Source organism: Notamacropus eugenii, chromosome 1, assembly GCF_028372415.1.
Source record: "Notamacropus eugenii isolate mMacEug1 chromosome 1, mMacEug1.pri_v2, whole genome shotgun sequence".
NCBI lineage: Eukaryota > Metazoa > Chordata > Mammalia > Diprotodontia > Macropodidae > Notamacropus > Notamacropus eugenii.
In genome coordinates this window covers 546,340,046-546,359,228 of record NC_092872.1, presented here as the reverse complement: position 1 = coordinate 546,359,228, position 19,183 = coordinate 546,340,046, and the positions used below count along the sequence as shown (strand labels likewise).

At 37.3% G+C, this 19,183-nt stretch overlaps 1 long non-coding RNA gene and 1 pseudogene across 1 annotated transcript in view; both read right to left on the bottom strand.

The window, feature by feature from the left end:
• LOC140520331 (uncharacterized) overlaps window positions 1–19,183 on the bottom strand; it is a 139,894-nt gene that overhangs the window by 69,518 nt on the left and 51,193 nt on the right. Inside the window, exon 3 of the long non-coding RNA XR_011972459.1 lies at window positions 7,930–7,991. This is a non-coding gene — a long non-coding RNA (uncharacterized lncRNA). The remainder of the gene's footprint in view (window positions 1–7,929; window positions 7,992–19,183) is intronic.
• Window positions 1,631–3,766, bottom strand: LOC140527485 (olfactory receptor 2AG1-like; annotated as a pseudogene).

Sequence of the window (19,183 nt, the reverse complement as noted above, 5' to 3'; positions counted from 1 at the left end):
GGTTATATACATGTAATATACAGGTTTTATATATCTATCTATACATATATGTTATGTTATGTGTGATATAGGTTATAACATGCTAAAAATGTTTCTATATTGGTCATGCTGTGGAAAAAGAAACATAACAACAGGAGGAAAAGCATGAATAAAATAAAGTGAAAGATAGTGTGCTTCAATCTACATTTAGACTCCATCAGTTCTCTTTTTGGCATGTGGCAAGGGTCCTTTGGAATTATCTTGGTGATAGAGCACATGCTCTGGGAACCTCCTTGAAATCTCCTTGAATCTTCCACTTTATCTGGCATTTGCCTGAGGCCATAAGCTTTCATTATCATTTTGTCAAGTTGCTCCTGGGAGATCCTATCAAAACATCTATGCCCAAATCTGCTGCCTTTAAACTAGCCTAGCCCTCCATTGTCTTTTCCCATCAAGACCCTCACTAAACCTTTCCTCTAATTACCCAGACTATTTGGCCAACCTAGATCCCTCCCTTTCTGTATATAAGACCCATTCCATTTCCATGAAGGTGCTCAGATTCAATCTAGCTCAAATTCTATCTGGACTGCTTGTCAACATCAAGGTCTGGAAAGACTTGTATGAACTGATGTTGACTGAAAGGAGCAGAACCAGGAGAACTTAATATACAGAAACAACCACAGTGTGCAAGGATTTTTTCTGGTACACTTAGAACTTCATTGCAATGCAAGGACTTAAAAAATTCCCAGTGGTATCTTAAGGCAAAATGCTTTCCATATCCAGAGAAATAACTATGGAATTAGATAACAGAATGTAGCAGATCATTTTCTTTTGTATTATGCTTTAGTTTGTTTTATGATTTCTCCCATTGATTTTAATTTTTCTATGCAACATGACGAAGGTGAAAATGTATTTAACAGGAATGTATGTGTAGAACCTATAAAAATTGTGTGCTGTCTCAGGAAGGGAGTAGGCAGGTAGGAAGAAAGGAGGGGGAAGGTGGAGGAAAAATCTAAGATATATGGAAGTGATTGTAGAACACTGAAAACAAATAAAAGAAAAAAAGAAGAAGAAAAAGAAGAGCACTGAGAAGTTCTTTAATGAAAGCAAGTGATATAGATTTGTTATGTTAAGTAGATATTTATGTTATGAATCCTTTCCCAAGTTGTTATCCAATTTCCTTTGATCTATGTTAATCAATTCATTAACAGATAATCTGTTTTATGGTAGGTGAATGAAGCTTGTTTCTTTGAAGAGTATAAGAATAATACCAAATATAATAGTTTTGTTATTATGATAATAGCTGACACTTACATAGCGCTTTCCAGTTTGCAGAAAGCTTTACATGTATTATTTAATCCTCACAATAACCCAAGAATATAAATACTTTTGCATTCCCAGTTTTACACATAGGGAAAAAGTTAAGTGATTTTCCCATGGTCAAACGAGTAGTATGTGTCTTAGGCTGAATTTTAACTCAGATCTTCTTGACTTCAGATCTGATGATCCTTCTACTCTCCTTGAAAGACTATGTACTGACCTTGGAAGGAGTAGGGAAATGCTACAGATTTGACCTAACAGGGGAACAGGGGAGAGCTCCAGGCTCTCCATTAGAGTAGTATTCCAAAGTCAAGAATAACAAAACAGAGACTTGAATTTTTTAAAATTATTTTATGGACCCACATAGTTCCAATTAACAGGTATGGGAAATGCCTTTACAATGTTTAGCACAGCTAAATACCACCTACTCCAAGAAATGCATGACTTTTTATTTACTGAATATGAATAGTTCCTCCCTCTAATCACCATAATGATATCTGGCAGCTAATTTTAACTCCTAACTCCAATTCCTGAATTGAAAAAATTATCTAGGCCAAGCTTTATTTTTCATATTTTGACAGATCTGTATTCTCATTAATTAACCTATCCGTGCTGACCCATGTTGCAGATTTCATTTTATGTCTTCTCAAAATATTGATCAGGAGATTTATCTGGTTTTTTTTTTTTTAATTCCTTGACATTACATAGACATCAAAGCAGCAATGACTATAGGTTATTTCTTCCTCTCAACTATGTGACTGTCCATATATTTTTTTCTAGTCATGCATACCTCCTTATAACACCTTTCACACTATATCTTCCAATAGTTTTCCATTTCTAGCATGAACCTTCTTGCTTATGCCCAAATACACTGTTCTCTATTGCTAAGTGGATGACACTCAAAGTTATTTGATACAAGTAAAAACTTATTAATGTAGTTGACCAAAAGTGAATTCACCTGAAAATAGTGTATTTAACTTTCCTTGACATGTGCGATTAGAAACTGAATGGATTTTGGGACAATTTACTATACAGATGATTGCTGAGTTGCTATTTGAAAATCATGAATTTTGAGAGAAGTGTCACAAGACTGGAAAGGTACAAATTTTATGTTTTCAGAATTGGAAAGTGTGTCCTTCAAGCTATAAGTCACTGATTTTGACCTCAATTCAATAAAAAAAAAATTCTAGGATGCATTATGTTACCTGGGCACAATTTTTTCTATGAATTAGAGAAGCCAAATATTTTGTAGTCTCTAGAATTTCCCTCATATTGCCTCTTCTGTAAATGCCTCTCACATCCTGAATGACCTCATGTATAAAATGCAATAATGCTGAAAAATGAAAGGGAAAAATTTGATTATGGTTCCCCATGAGATGGTCCACACAGATGGATATGAGACTAGAGAGAATTTGTTACCTACTAGCTCTCAGCTGGAAGATTAAGGAAAGGCCTGTCAAGGGTTCTACAATTTTGATGCTGAGGGAACTTTTCCTAGCAATTTCTTCAGGGCCCCCAGTACATCTTTGTTCCTCAATCAGGGGGTTCAGAGTTGGAGTAATAATGGTATAGAACACAGAGAAGATATTGTCCTGCAGAAGGCTGTGGTAAGAACTGGACAGGACATACATGAAAACAGCAGCTCCATAGTAGAGGCTAACCACTGTGAGATGGGATGAGCAAGTAAGGAGAGCTTTCTGTCTCCCCTGTGTTGAGGGCATGTGGAACACAGAAGTTAAAACTAGCATATAGGAAGTAAGGATACCAGAGAGGGGGATGAGGAGGAATGCCACATCCATTGTGTATACCATAAACTGGTACTTTGTGATGTCAGCACATGCCAGCTTCAACAAAGGGGGAATCTCACAAACCATGTGGGTTATCACTCTGCTTCTACAGAAAGGGAAATGCATTGTATATATGGTGTGCACAAGGGAGTTCAAGGATGCCAAGAGCCAAGTTGTGGCCACCATGGACCAGCAAACTTTTGGTCTCATAATTACCATATAGTTCAGGGGATGTGGAATGGCTACATAGTGGTCATATGACATGAAGGCCAACAGGATATCTTCACCACCTCCAATTGTCATTATCAGAAACATCTGAACTCCACAGCCAGAAAAAGTGATGGTGCTCTGTCCACGAATGTAATCCACAAATGTTTTGGGAGAAACAAGAGTTGTAAAGAGCAGATCCATAAGTGAGAGCTGGCTGAGCAAGAGGTACATAGGCACATGGAGCCTCTTGTCCATAGCAATTAACAGGAGCAGGAGGCCATTGCTGATCACAGCCACGAGGTAGAGGAATGTGATTGTGGCACAAACCAGTCCAGGGTACTTCCTGTCCTGGAGAATTCCAATGAGAATGAAACTGTTTTCCAAGGAGGTATTCCAGAATTCCATTGCGTAAGCTCTTGTTTCCCTGGATCAGAACGGAGAGGCAGCTACATAGTCCCAACAAATACAGGAGTACTGTAAATGCAGTAAATGTAAATGTCAATTGGTTCAATTGGGATGAGTGGAGATTAAGAATGTATGATGAGAGTATAATTCTGGAAGTGTTCACCATTTTCACAATGTACAGAAGAGTAAAAAAAAGAGACAGGGAAAAGGCATTGCGTAGTAAGAAGATATATATACATGCAGATATGTAATATCTTGGGAATTTTGGGAGGGAAAATGTTATAGAAGACGTAGGTGAGAATTATTGGAGGAGAATCAGAGCTATATCATTGTGGGAATATAATTGAAAAATACTAGAGAGAAGGAATTATTTAGATAACAAATCTGGGAATCAGTTCATGAACATGGCATGGTATGTGATATTAGAGTGATAGGGAGCTTACAATACCTGGATATTGAATGGGAAATCTGCCAAAATGGAAAAGGTGAGAAAGTTATGCTTTGAATAAATGAAAATTTTTATTCTTTAAGTGGAAGAGAAGTTGACAAGGAACTGCTAATTGAATGATTTTGCTGGTCCTGATTTTGACTGATAATAAGGCAGTGATTACTCAAGCAGAATGATGGCAGTTTTGGCAATGAGTTCACTCTCTCATGACTACTCTATCATGAAATGTGTGATGGAGAAGATAAGAAATGCCATGAATACTGTGATTTGCAGCACATGTTTTAGGAGAGAAAAAAGGATAGTAAAATTCAATGCCTTAATATATTAATATTAAGCTGATACTTGGTGCAGTGGGTAGACTTGGGGTGTGGAAGATTTGAGGTCAAATCTCGAAACAGATATTTACAGCTTTGGAGCCTCAGATAAGTCACAACTCTCTTCACCTCAGTAACATGATAATAATAGCACATACCTCAGAGGGTTGACAAAAGTATCCAATGAGATAATATTCATGTACCTATATCCATAAATACATACATACATATCTATCTATCTATCTATCTATCTATCTATCTATCTATCTATCTATCTACCTATGTGTGTGTGTATGTACACATGACATTTTGTGAATCTGAAGGTGTTACAAATGTTAACTTATTATTATGATGATTATTATATCAAGAACTATTGGCTTTAATATTATGGTAACATTGCGAAGATTAAGTACATTATCATCTACTTTGTGTGGCTAAAATGAGGAGGAGAAATACGTCATATGAAATGAATATGCTGAGAAACAGGGAGATATGGATGGTTGAGAGTATCAAAAATATGTTGATTTCTGATAGGGCTGGGTGACTTTCCATAGCATTTCTTTTCATTAATTCCCTTGATATTATGGACTTTTTTTTCTTCTAGATGAATTTTGATATTATTTTTTCTAGATCTAGGAAATAATTATGGTAGTTTGATTGGTATGGCATTGAATAAGTAAATTAATTTGGGAAGGACTGTCATTTTTATTATATTAGCTCAACCTATCCATGAGCAGCTGATATTTTTCCAAGCATTTAAATCTTATTTATTTGTGCAAAACTTGTTTTACTATTTTGTTCATATAGTCTTTGAATTTGTTTTGGCAGGAAATTTCTAGATATTTTATAGTGTCTACAGTAGATTTAAATAGTATTTCTATTTCTATCCCTTGCTGTTGGGCTTTGTTAGTAATATATAGAAACACAGATGACTTATGTGGGTTTATTTTGCAACCTGCAACTTTGCCAAAGTTGTTTTTTATTTCAAGTAATTTTTTACTTGATTCTCTAGGATTCTCTAATATATCATCATATTGTCTGCAAAGGATGATAACTTTGTTTCTTCTTTGCCTATTCTAATTCCTTCAATTTCATTTCCTTCTCTTATTCCTAAAGCTAACATTTCTAGTACGATATTGAATAATAGTGGGGATAATGGACATCCCTGATTTATCCATGATCTTATTGGATATGTATATAGCTTATCCCCATTGCATATAATACTTGCAGATGATTTTATGGAGATGCTGCTTATTATTTTGTGGAAGGTTCCATTTACTCCTATGCTGTCCAGTGTTTTCAATGGGAATGAGTGTTGTTTTTTTGTCAAAAGCTTTTTCTGCATCTATTGAGATAATCATGTTGTTTCTGTTAGTTTTGTTGTTGACCTGATGAATAATGCTGATATTTTTCCTAATATTGAACCAGCCCTGCATTCCTGGTATAAATCCTACCTGATCATAATATATTATTCTCATAGTAAACTACTGTATTCTCTTTTGCTAATATTTTATTGAAAATTTTTGCATCTATATTCGTTAGAGAAATTGGTCTATAATTTTCTTACTCTCTTTTTACTCTTCCTGGTTTAGATATCAGAATCATATTTGTGTTATAAAAAAATGTTTTGGTAGTACTCCGCCAATTTTCCCAAATACTCTATGTAGTATTGCAATTAACTGTTCTTTAAATGTTTGATGGAATTCACTTGTAAATCCATCTGACCCTGGGGATTTTTTCCTAGGGAGTTCATTGATCAATTTCTTTTTCTGAGGTGGGGTTATTTAAGTATTTAACTTTCCCTTCTTTTAATCTGGGCAATTTATATTTTTTTAAATATTCATCCATTTCACTTAGCTTGTCAAATTTATGGGCATACAGTTGAGGAAAGTAATTTCTAATTATTGTTTTAATTTCCTTCTTGTTTGAGGGGAGTTCACCCTTTTCATTTTTGATATTGCTAGCCACAACCACAGTATGCAAGGGCTATTAATGATAGACTTATTCCTATACAGCAATGCAAGGACGTAAAACATTCCAAAAGGACTCTTTAGGCAAAATGCCATCCACATCCAGAGAAAGAATGATGGAATCAGAATGCAGAATGAAGTAGACTATATTCTCCTGTGTTATGTTTTGTTTTGTTTTTTTCTTATGGTTTCTCTCATTCATTTTCATTCTTCTTTGCAACATGACTAATGTGAAAACATGTTTACTAAGAATGTATGTGTATAACCCATACAAGATTGCATACCATGTTGGCAAAGGAGTGGTAAAGGAGAAGGAAAAAAATTAAGATGTATGGAAGTGAGTTTGAGAACTGAAAACAAATAAATTTATTTTTAAAAATGTATATCAAAGTCCCTTACTATGAGAGAAATACTAAAAATCAGGCTCTAAATTCTTTCTAGAAAGAAGGGAAACATTTTGAAAAACATTTTCCAGTAGTTACCAGAATTTTGATACTGGAGCATATTTAATTGGAGTATAATTTATAGATCTAGTATTAGAGCATATGCCAAAGACCATTTAGGGGATTTCAGAAGTCTTCAGAGACTCTTTTATTTATACTCTGCCTGAGATAGAAAACCACTATTCTAAAGAAAGAATACTGAGATCCCTTGGGATATCATTGAGATTGTGGTAATATTTAGCAGGATTTGATAAAATAAAGATAAAATTTCCTACCTTTAACTCTTTTGCCCATCTTTTTTCTACAGTACATATTTTGCTTTTGGTCAGTTTAATGGTCAGAATTTGACTTTCATATTGCACAAAGACAACTGACTTCACTTAGGAGAAGTTATAACTACAAGGTCTTAAATATTTAACATAAATTGTTAGATATAAGAAGACAATCCCTTGGAGATTCTTTTGACCATTAGGTAATTAATACCAGAAGTGGTCTTGGGAGTTAATACAGGGAAGAATCTTCCTATGGACAAAGGTCTCTGTGAGGGTACTGAGCTGGAGAAACTGCTTTCCAAAAACAAAAAATATTAAATATTCCAGTTTGACTATTCAGGGAGGATGTGGTATGAGTACTTTTGTTAGACTCTGGTGAAGTACAGTCCAAGGAGTTGGTTATAGCAGGAAACACTATTGTAGAAGGGAGATACCAAGGTACTCTAAAGGAATATATGTTGTAGCATCAGATTTACATAACTCTCTGGGTGACCCTGAACCAATTCATGCCCCACACCGGTTCTCACTTTTCTTCTCATTAATAGGATTGTGTCATGGGGAAAATTTGTGGCTAAAGTTGAAAAGATATGTATATGAGTGTCAGTCAAGGAATTCTTTATTATGAGGACCGTATGCTATCATTATTTCCTTAATTTGGAATAGAAAATTTTAGATCCTATTTTCTTTCTCCCCTGCTCCCTTCCACTTACTCACTATAGAGCAAATTCAGATTCAGATTCAGTGTGACTATCTGGGGCAGAACACACAACTCCTCACTTACCTCTCATGGAGAAATTGGGCCATTCCTCAAATTCACTGGCTCATCCATGGTCAGCTGAAAGTCTGAAATGATCAAGTGGAAATTTGTGTGGGAAAACTTACATTTTTTTTCAATGATAAACATGTGATGGGATTCCTGTGCAGAGACTGTTAAGAGTGCATCAGTTTTTGGTAGTGTTTGGCTTCTCTGGTGATTTAATTGGGCAGATATGGTCACAGCTCAAGAACAATAATAAAAGTGGCATGGGACCACTGCTTTCCGTTTCTCCCATGTATGAGGAAAAGGAACAATATGTTTATAAGAGGTTGCTTCACTTACCTAAATCTTCCTGAACCAGCCCTTCCTGGCCAGCAATGGGAAGCGAACAGAAATCTGTGGTTTGAGGAGCTCAGAATTTGCTGACTCTTGAGAGAAAAGTGACATAGTGCAGGAAGAGCACTAGGAGAAATATAAAAAAGAATGCAAAAGAAGGATCTTTCCATATTCAGGTTTTATTGTCTTCTAATTAGAATGAAAATAGTAACAGTCATATTCCTGAGAGAGTCAGCTTTGCTGTCCCATCAGATGCCTCCTCTTTAGATTGGATCTGTGCCTCAGCTCAGTTCAGATGGCATTCTTTGATTACTTGAGATTACAACATTCTGGACCTGCTGTTCCAGGGTCAGGGATTTTAATGAGCTCCAGAGGGCACATTGGTTGATGTGATTCCCTTGACTCCCTTACCTATGAAGCAGGGAGCTACTCTGGTGTCTTGAGGGCTCTTCCTAAACATTGTATTCTAGTCTCTTCTCCAGATATGGATCATGGAATTGAATGGTGTTTGTTTTAAAATATGTTTTCACTTTCTTCATCTTAAACTTGCACTCTTTTTCTGCTTTACGTATTGATCACTAATCTGCCTTGCCTTCTATCTCCTTTCACTTCTTTCTTTCTATAATGCTTTGTTTTTGTTTATCTCTTAATATATAAAAAAGCTAATAGGAGAACAAGCCTAGAACTGGTAAGCGTGCTGGTTTTGGAGTCAGAAAAACCTGAGTTCTGAACCCATCCTAACAGATATTGGCTGAGTGACCCTCAGCAAGGCATGTAATTTCTTATTTTCTCTGGTTCCTCTCCAGCACTAGAAACTGCTTATTCTATTGATTACGTATCCAGTAGAAATTCAACACCACCGACTAACTGAAAGTTGGGTGTGAAAATGAATTTTTTTGTATTTCAGAGAAGCAAGAAATAGTGGCTATTTTCTTCCTCCTTCCATTCTTAGCCTTATCTCCTACTCACATTTTGAATTCCTTGCTCTATTATGGAGTTCTGCTCCCCATCTCAAAAAGAGCAATGGATTTAAAACTTTAAACGGTTTTTAATCCATTCTGCTATCTGTCTCTTTTACAGGGAAGTTCTTCCCATTCACATTCACAGTTGTGAATCTGTTTGTGTCTTTCCCTCCATACTCTTTCCCCTTGTTTATGCTTTTAGCTCTCCCTTCTCCCTTCCCCTCCCTAATACAATTTTAATATTGACCACTGCCTTCCTCAGTCTTCTCTCCCTTCTTTCAACCCCATGCCTGTGTGTCCCCTTTTCCCTTATTACTTCTTCCCTCCCTTTTAGCCTCCCCTCCCTTTTTATTTCCCCCTTCCCCTGTTAATGCCTATAGAAGTAATTGTATTTCTATACTTAACTGAGCTTTTTATATCCTCTTTAAATCCAATCAGATGAGAATACCTCTCAAACAATGCTCATCTCCCTCCCCTCTTTCCCTCTACTGTAATATGATTTTGTGCCTCTTCCTGTGATGGAATTTGTTTTTTTCTGCCTCCTCTTTTTCACATCTCCCATTACAATTCCTTTCCACCCTTAAATTACATTTGCTATTGTCACATCATTTAATTTATACCCACTCCCTCTATCTATATATATCCCTTTTATATTTCATAATAAATATGCAGTTCTCAAGATTAACAAGAGTCATCTTCCCTTATCAGGATGTAAACAGTTTACTCATATTGTGCAACAAGTTTTTCCCCCTGTTTACCTTTTCATGCATCTCTTGAGATCTGTTCTTGAAGATCAAATTTTCTCTTGACTTCTGGTCTTTTCATTTGGAAGGTCTGAAAATCCCTTATTTCATTGAATGTCCATCTTCTTGCCTGAAATATTCTGTTCAACTTTGTTGGGTAATTAATTCTTGGTTGTAGTCCCAGTTCCTTTGTCTTACAGAATATCATATTCCAATTCCTCCACTCTTTTAATGAAGAAGCAGAAGGATCCTGTCTGATCCTGCCTGTAACTCCTCAGTATTTGAATTGTTTCTTTCTGGCTGCCTGCATCATTTTCTCCTTCACTTGATGGTTCTGGAAATTGGCAACAATATTCCTTGGTCTTTTTAGTTTGGAGTCCCTTTTCAAAGATGAATGGTGGATTTTTTTGATGACTATTTTTTGCTCTGGGTCTAGGACTTCTGGGCAATTTTCCTTGATGATTTCTTGGATGTTATTGCCCAGGCTCTTTTTTTTCCATTATGGCTTTCTGGAAGATCAATAATCTCTAGATATTCTCTCCTGGAACTATTTTCAAGTCAGGTGGTTTTCAAATTAGATATTTTACATTTTCTTCTATCTTTTCATTCTTTAGATTCTGTTTGAGCTATTCTTGATGTCTCATAGATTCATTAACTTCTACTTGTCTAATTCTATTTTTTATCAAATTGTTTTCTTCAGTTAACATTTATATCTCCTTTTCCATTTGTCTAATTGTTCCTTAAAAAGGAGTTACTTTCTCCAGTTAGTTTTTGTACTTCCTTTTTCATTTGTCCAGTTTTCCCACTTAGGTTATGTGCTTCCTTTTCAATTTGACCAATTGTCCTTTTAAATTCTTGTTATATCTTTTTAAATATTTTTTAAGTCATCGGTCACTTTTTCTTCTATTTCTCTAATTTGGCTTTTAAAATCCTTCCTGAGCTCTTCCTAGAAGGCTCTTCATGCTTCAGTACAGTTCATATCTCCTGTGGTTTCAGATGGGAGTACAGTCTCAATGCTGACTACTTTGGTATTTGTATTTTAGCTCTTGTCCCCATAGAATGATTCTGTGTTTTTTTCTTTCTTGCTTTGCTTCTTAGTCATGATAATAACCCTTATCCTGACCTTTAAAGTAGGTCTCTAAGGAGGGAGGGAAGGCAGTGGACATCTCTGCTCTGAAATTGCCAAGTGACTTTACTGCCATCTTCCTCTACCCCCACATTAGAGGTTTCCTATGAAATCCTTGTGTCTGGGGAGCTGGAATGCTTAGGGTAGGATAAGTTCAATCCTTCATTTTTTCTCCATACCCCAGAGATCAGAGACTGACTGATAGTACTCATGGTGATATTTTGGGAGATGGGGGGTGGTTGGGAGGAGACAGGACAAGCAGAGGAGGAGAAGGTTGAAAGTGGAGTGCACTAATTAGGATTCTTGTTGTCTCACACTCCCTGTACCTTACCAAAAGGTGAGAACCCTCGATTCAGGCAGCCAACCAGAGGACAGGAGAACTACTCACTCCTCCCTTTTTGTGGGGACCAAGAGGACTAGGATGAAAGTTCTATTTCTATTTTGGGCTACGGCTGCTATCTCAGCTACCATAGGACTTCAGTGGTGTAGACAAAGGAGGGTGGTAGCTCAAAAGGGTCACTTTCCAGAATAGAGTTGCAGGAACCAAAGTCCCTGCAGCTGCCCAACGGTCTGAGCTAGGTGGCAACGAAGAAGCATCTCCTTACCCTATGCACACACCAGTTATCCACCTTTCCTTGGCCGAGGCTTCTTCAGTGAGGTTTTCTGTTTGGCCTCATAGGGAATTCCAGTGCTTCTCAGGATCCCTGCAGAGAGTGAGAGAGTCTGGCCCCATTGCAGGGGCCATCTTACTATCTTCTGCCCCTGCAGCCTCTCCCTCCCCTCAGGATTAGTTTGTGTCTCTGTCTTGTTTCTTTCTCACACCCCTTGGCCTGGCTCATACTTCTTGCTGTGGGACAACATGGGGATGGGGTGTCTATGGCAAATAAATTCAGACTTGACTTCCTCAAAAAAAAAAAAATTAAAACATTAAAAAAATGTAGATCTCTGTGTCTGTGGCACAGGGACTCTATCCCATAATTCTTGAGCCTAAAACTTGAGGCTACATGTGTTGTGACCTCTGGTTCTTTCAGCTAGAAGCTAAAATGCTGCAGCTTACTTGATGTTGAGCTGACTGGTATTGAAATCAGAGGCCAGGTGAGGTCTTTTCGGGTTTTCCCACAGTTACCCAGGAGCTAGCTCATTAATGTTGGGGAGGGGCAGTCTGGACACAGGAGGTCTTCTCTGCTGAGCAACTCAGTAGTTGCTGATCATGTCTGCACTAGTGTCTTCCAAATTCCCCTAGCATGCAGAAGCATACCTGGGGTCTGGTGTTGGCAACTGCTGACTTCAACCCCTGGGGCTCAGGATCTTCTCTAGGTTTGTTGAGGTGGGGCTGTCTGAGACAATTCTGCACTGGCCCCATTCAGTGACAGCAAGAGGAACCCTCCTTAGCAATCTTTGTAGCCTCATGGGCTAAGAGTCTCTTTACTCCTTCTGCTGCTTCCACTATTCCAGGGTTTTTCCTGGAGAGATATTCTCTTGACTCATCAAGGTCAACAAAGGAAAGGAGATAGCAATTACCAATCTCTCCACTATCTTGGCTCCCAGAACTGGAAATTCCATAATCTACCTTTCTGGTATTAATACTTGGCCTTGCTTTTTAACAGTTGTGTGACACTGTACAATCCATTTCACTTCTCTATGCCTCATAGAAAATGGGAGACATGACCCACTCCAATTTGCATAACAGATTTGTTATGAGGAAAGCACACACTGAATGTATTTTTTTTTCTTGGAGACACAATCAGTGGCTGGATATTCAGCTGGAAATGGTTCAGCTACCTTTTACCTTTGCCCTTCACATCCCTACTCTTATTGCTGAGTTGCTCCCAGAATTTTCATTTTGCAGAATGGTCAATAGTAACCATCCTTCATTCTCTCTAGACTCTGCCACCATGCCACAATGTCAGCAATCTTGGCCCTCCAAATCTATTTTTTAGCTTCCTTTTATATGCTGTCTTCCCCTCATGATAAGATAAGCTCCTTGACAAACTGTCTTATGGCAGATATTTGTATTCTTTGTACTATGTTTGAAACATTTGTTGTTCAGTCATTTTCAGTCATATCCAACTAGGGATGTTATTGACATGTTGTGATTTTCATGTCAGCACATTGTAAGGGTGTAATTTTCCTGTTGTAGTTTTGGAATAAAATTATTAGCACATGGGTGGCATGTAGTTGGTGTGTAATTAGAATGTGGTTTTCAAATAAAACTATGAGCATGTTGGTGCATTTTGGCTTTCACATAAAAATGTTAGCATGTACTTGCTCTGTGGTTGCTTGTAAATGGCAGGTTGTGGTTTTTAGTATGATTTTGGCATTTTGTCTTTGACATTGTGATGCCACTATGTTTTTGTGGTGAATCATTTTTGAATGCATGCACCTTTCCCCTTCTTCTTTCCTTCTTCTTTGCCAGATTGTTTAGAAGACAGATTTTGTTCTCACTTCTCCAATAGAACATGACTATTCACTTGAGATAGAAAAATTTTTTCCTTTGTTTGCTAAGGCAAATTACATATGCACATTTTAAGACAGTGGTAGTATACTTAGTATTTATCTGTATTTTGATGGACAGTGGGGAGATGGGGATCACAGAAGTGCAAAAGTACAAAAAATCCTTCCAGTGTCCTTTGTTTACTAGCCCCTTGAGGTAGCAGTGCATTACAACAATGGCAAGTATTTTTTTTAAGGTGGAATTTTTTAAATAAAAGGGAAACATTGACAGGATATCTACCAGCATGCTTCTGGCCAGAGGATCATCAAGTTGATTAGTAGACTTGGGGAAGATTGACACATGTCTGGATTAATTAGGACATTGATGTGCTAGGTACCTGGGTAGTTTTGACTGATTAATGCAAATCTTTAAAAAAAAAATAAAAAACTTATGTCTTGCAAAACAGCAGTTACTCTCATTCAGAGACCTTGACTAAAACCACCCGTAAGGCATCCAGAGTCACATCTAAGCTAAAATTCACCATCTATGGAAGACTTGCATGGAAAATCTCTACTTGAAATTTGAGAATAAACCTAGAACAGGGTTGGGGAACCTGTGTCCTTAAGGCCACATGTGGTCTTCTAGATCCTTAGGTGTGGCATTTTGACTGAGTCCAAGTTTTACTAAACAAATCCTTTCATTAGGGGAATTTGTTCTGTGAAGTTTACATTGAGTCAAATGACTGCACTTGAGGTCCTAGAGGGCCAAATGTGACCTTGATGTGCAGCAGGTTCCCCACACCTGATCTAAAACAAAGATAATACTGTTCAGCTGAAACTCATTTTATTAGTCCCTTTCCCAAATATACCTATACATTAGGCCATGTCCTGCCTCCAAACAAAAGCTGAATACTAAACCTCAAAGGATCATAGATTTAGAATTGAAAAGTGAGATAGAAGTCTTCTGGTATCTCTCATTTTACAGATAATGAAATTGAGGTCCAGAAAGATTAAGAGGTTTGTTGAATGTCATACAGGTCTAGATGAGCATCTCTAGTCTGAGGGTTTGCCAGGCACTTTTCAGGGCTGGTTATCTACCTTTGTTGTCTACCTGGCACTCAAATCTCATCTGGATCCCCATGAAGCTATAACATAAGCAGCAACCACCTGGTAAAGCATCTCAGCAGACAGATTAAACCAGGTGAAGGGTAACTGTTGACTCTCTAACCCATTGTTGAGTTGGGGGTGTCTATCATAAGCATGTGAAGATTTGCCCCCCTTGAAATAGGTAGATTTGTTATAACCTCTATAAAGGTAGCTAAAGTAGGTGTGTAGAATGCTTAGTGCACTGTCAGACATCAAAAACTCCAGTCAACCACTGCATCCCAGGCCATCACCGACCTTTCTCTTGCAATTGGAGTTTGATGACTCTGGAAGAGAGAGTGAGACTAAGGACTGAGCAACTTGCCTCAGTTAAATACAATTCATATGCAAATCCAGACATGATCCCATGATGTCATTGGTCCTCTTCCATAACAAGGTACAAAGCAAGAGTTGGAGTCCTCTTACTATAATGTCTTCTTACTACAAAATCCAGGGCTTTTTCTGCTATATCTCATTGCCTTCCTCTGTGGCAATAGAACTGATAGATATACATTACCGAATCAGTAGATCCAATCTTTATCTTTTTTACCTGTAGTATAAGATTCTAATCACTCAAAGAACTAACTGCATCCATCATGGATATACAAAAACACACATGGAAATATACATAGATGTATCTGTTTGATACATATGTTCTCATTTCTACAGGAGTATTTAACTTAAAGAAGCTCTAGGGAGCAAGAAGCAGATAAAAAATGAACAAACCATACATATTTATTTCCAAGAGTGGATCTGGGATATCAATTCAGAGGACTGTTTGTATACAAAATCCAGGAAGCATTTTCACCTCAAAAAGTTCCTCCTTTCCTCCTTTGCAAAGATGCCTATAAGAACTTTACAAATGCAGTGACCTAGCCTTTTTGGTGGGTCTTAGAAGTTAGTTCAGTGTCTATGCCATTTCATTAATCTAGAGTCAAAAATAGAAAGACTGTAATTTTTTTTTTGGCTCAAGTTAACTTCATTGTTGATAAGATAATTTCCTTTTCAGGTTTATGCAAGACCTCAACTTCTCCCTCCTCCCTCCAAAAAAGCTAAACACTAACATCATAGGTTAGAGAATGTGTACAGAATAGAATAAAAATGAAGAGACACAATGTTAAAGTTCTCAGGGACACTAAGAAATTACATGGTTTGCTTAGGGTCACTCAATCAATATGTGTTTGGAAGTGTTCAGAACCAAGGTTTTTCCGACTCTAAAAACAGCACAGTACCAAATGTTCCAGGCTTATGCTCCTATTAATGTTTCATATATTGAGATGAGAACAAATCCATATGTAAAGAGAGAAGTGAAAGGAGAGAGAAGGCAAGGCAGAAATCAATGATCAATCTGTTAAGCAGCCAAAGAGTGTAAGTTTAAGAGTAAGAAAGTAAAAATAATATTTTTAAATAAATTCCACTCAATTCCATGACCCATATTTGGAGAAGAGCCCAGAAGACAATGTTTAAGAAGACTCCTCAAAACACCAGAGTTTCTCCCTTTCTTGGTAGACAAGGGAGTCAGAAGAATCAGGTCAAGAAATATCCCCTCTGGGTCTCATTAAAGGCCCTAACCTTGGTCCATAATGATGTCATCTCAGGTAATCAAAGACTGCCATCTGAAGTGAGCTGAAGCACAGATCCAAACTGAAGAGGTGGCATCTGATGGGACAGCAGAGCTACTCTCTGAGGAGTGTGGCTTTAATGGTTTTCATTCTTCCCAGAAGACAATAAAACCTGAATATGGAAAGATTCTTCTTTAATATTCTTCTTTTCCACTTTTCCTACTGCTCCCTCAACTCTTGTTATTTTTCTCTCAAACCTTGGGAAATTCTCACCTCTTCAAGCTATAGACTCCTCTTTGCTTCCCATTGCTGGCCAGAAGGGGTTGGTTCAGGAAGAATAAGGTAAGATAAGCAACTTCTTGGTAAGCAGCTTCTTCCCTTTCCTCACACATGGGAGAAAGAGAAAGGCAGTGGGCCCATACTAGCTTAGCATTGTTCCTGAGTTGTGACCATACCTACTCAATTAAATTATCAGGGAAGTCAAACCTTAACCTTACCCTTAACCTTAGCCTTAAACCCATCTTATTACAGGAATCCCATTCCACATTTATCACTGGTAGAAAATATAAACTTTTTTCTCCAATTGATCATTTCAGATCATTTTTTTTCAGATCATTTCAGCTAACCATAGAAGAACCAGAGGAGTTGAGGACTGACCCACTTTCTCCATGAGAGGTAAGAGAGAAACTGTGTGTTCTGACTTAGAGAGTCACATAAAATCTGAATCTGTATTTGGTTTAGGGAGAGGAAGTGTAGTGGGACGGGGTAGAAAGAAAATAGGAACTAAAATTCTCTGTTCCAAATAAAGGAAAGAATGATAGCATAGGGTCTTCATAATGAAAAAGCTCCTGACTAACACCTGTGTACACATCTTTTTTCCTTTACCCTTAAATTTTCCCAATGAGGAATGGCCCCATTGATGAGAAGGAAAGTGAGGACAAGTGAGGGGCATGAACTGGTTCAGAGTCACTCAGAGAGTGACATTCTGATCTGATATTGGAACTCATATCTCTTTAGAGTGCCTTAGTTTGTGACTTCTTCAAAAATGTTTCCTTCTATAATCAAGCCATTGAACTGTACTTCACCCTAGTCCATCAGAAGTACTCAAACCGCATCCTCCTCAGATATTCAAACTAGAATATTTAATAATTTTTCATTTTTGGAAAACAACTTTTCCAAATCGGTACCCGAACAGAGCCCTATGTCCACAGAAATATTGAAGTCTCTGCTAGCACCCAAGACAGGTTCTAGGGTTAATATGGTCAAAAAATCTCAGAGATATTGTCTTCTTACATAACAAAATTTATATTAAGTATTTAAGATCATGTCGATATCATTTCTCCTAAGAGGAGCCTATTATCTTTGTGCAATAGGTAAGTCCAAATTTGCCTAGTAAAGTTACCAAAAGTAAAATATGCACTGAAAAAAAAGAAGGGGAAAGAAGTTAGAGGATTTTTTAATCTTAATTTTATCAAACATTCTCCTAAATGTTACCAAAAACTGGATGATACCCCAAGAATCCTCGGGAGTGTGTCTTTAGCTTCTACTTGGACGTGCTCCTATCACTTTGTACAAGACTTTGCTTTTGTTTTTCCCCGTTACGTGAAGAAGTCACAATAAACCCAGTATTGATATTAGTGTTTTTCTATCTCAGACAGAGCCCAAATATAAGAGTCTCTGATGACTACTGAAGTCCCCTAGATGGCCTCTGGCACATACTCTAGTGTGCTATCTGTAATGATATACGCCCATTCAATATACTCCAATCTCTGAAAAGCCATTTTCTCAATCTCCCCCTGCTTCCACCGACCATCACTGTCCCACTCCAAAGAGGGGATCAGAAATAAGTTCTAGGACATTTCTACTTCCAGAAATATCTCCTTTTTTGCCTGTCCCCTACTACTTTTGTTTCTGTGGTCGGGTGTAGAGGAGCAGGAGAAGGGAAAAAGAATAAATGTGATTTTCACGTGTAAATTTCTTTTCCCCCAGAACTGAATATATTTTGAAATTAGGTTTGTATAGGTATATGACGTATCTCAGAATAAATCTACTCCTTAATCAGTAGGATCATGTATTTAGAGTTCAAATAATCAAAAACCTTAATTTTAAATATGAGGAAACTTGGGAACATAGAAATTAAACAACTTGCTCTAGGTCATACAGGTAGTAAGTAGGGTTCACTCTTCCCATGTTACTTATTAGCTGTTGGGTATTGAAATTAGGGTAATATCAATACAATTGACAGGAAAGTAATAGATTAGAAATCTTATATGACAATAGTACTGTAACATGAGGGTAAAGTCAAAGTAGTAAGTAAATGATTAACAATAGAACAAACACAGAGATTAACTGGACAAACAACAGCTATTATTTATATGACCTTTTAAATGCTTTCAAAGCACTTTACATATTTTAATTCATTTTATCCTCACAACCACTTTGTGAGTTATGTACTCTTATTATCCCCATTCTGCATATAAAGGAGCAACTAGATGGTACAATGGATAGACTGCCAGGCCTGGAGTCAGGAAAGCCTGAGTTCACGTCTGGCCTCAGACATTTAATACCTGTGTGACCCTGGGGGTTCACTGAACCCCTGTCTGTCTCAGTTTCCTTATCTGTAAAATAAATTGGAGAAGGAAATGATGAACTACTCCACTTTCTCTGCCAAGAAAACCCAAAAGGGTTCACAAAGAGTTGGAAATGACTCAAAATGCCTGACCAAAACAGTTGAGGAAACTGAGGTAGAGAGAGGTTAAATGACTTGCCCAAGGCTACATATAAACTAATAAATCTTTGAGTCAGAATCTAGATTCAGGTCTTTCTTCCTTCAAGTCCAGGGCTATATCCACTATACCATCTACTAAACTACATGTAGATAGAATGAGCTTCATCCTCTTTCATTCCCTCATTTCACACAAATTTTCCCTATTCTAGATTTCAATCTCCACATTTTATTCATATATATGCGAA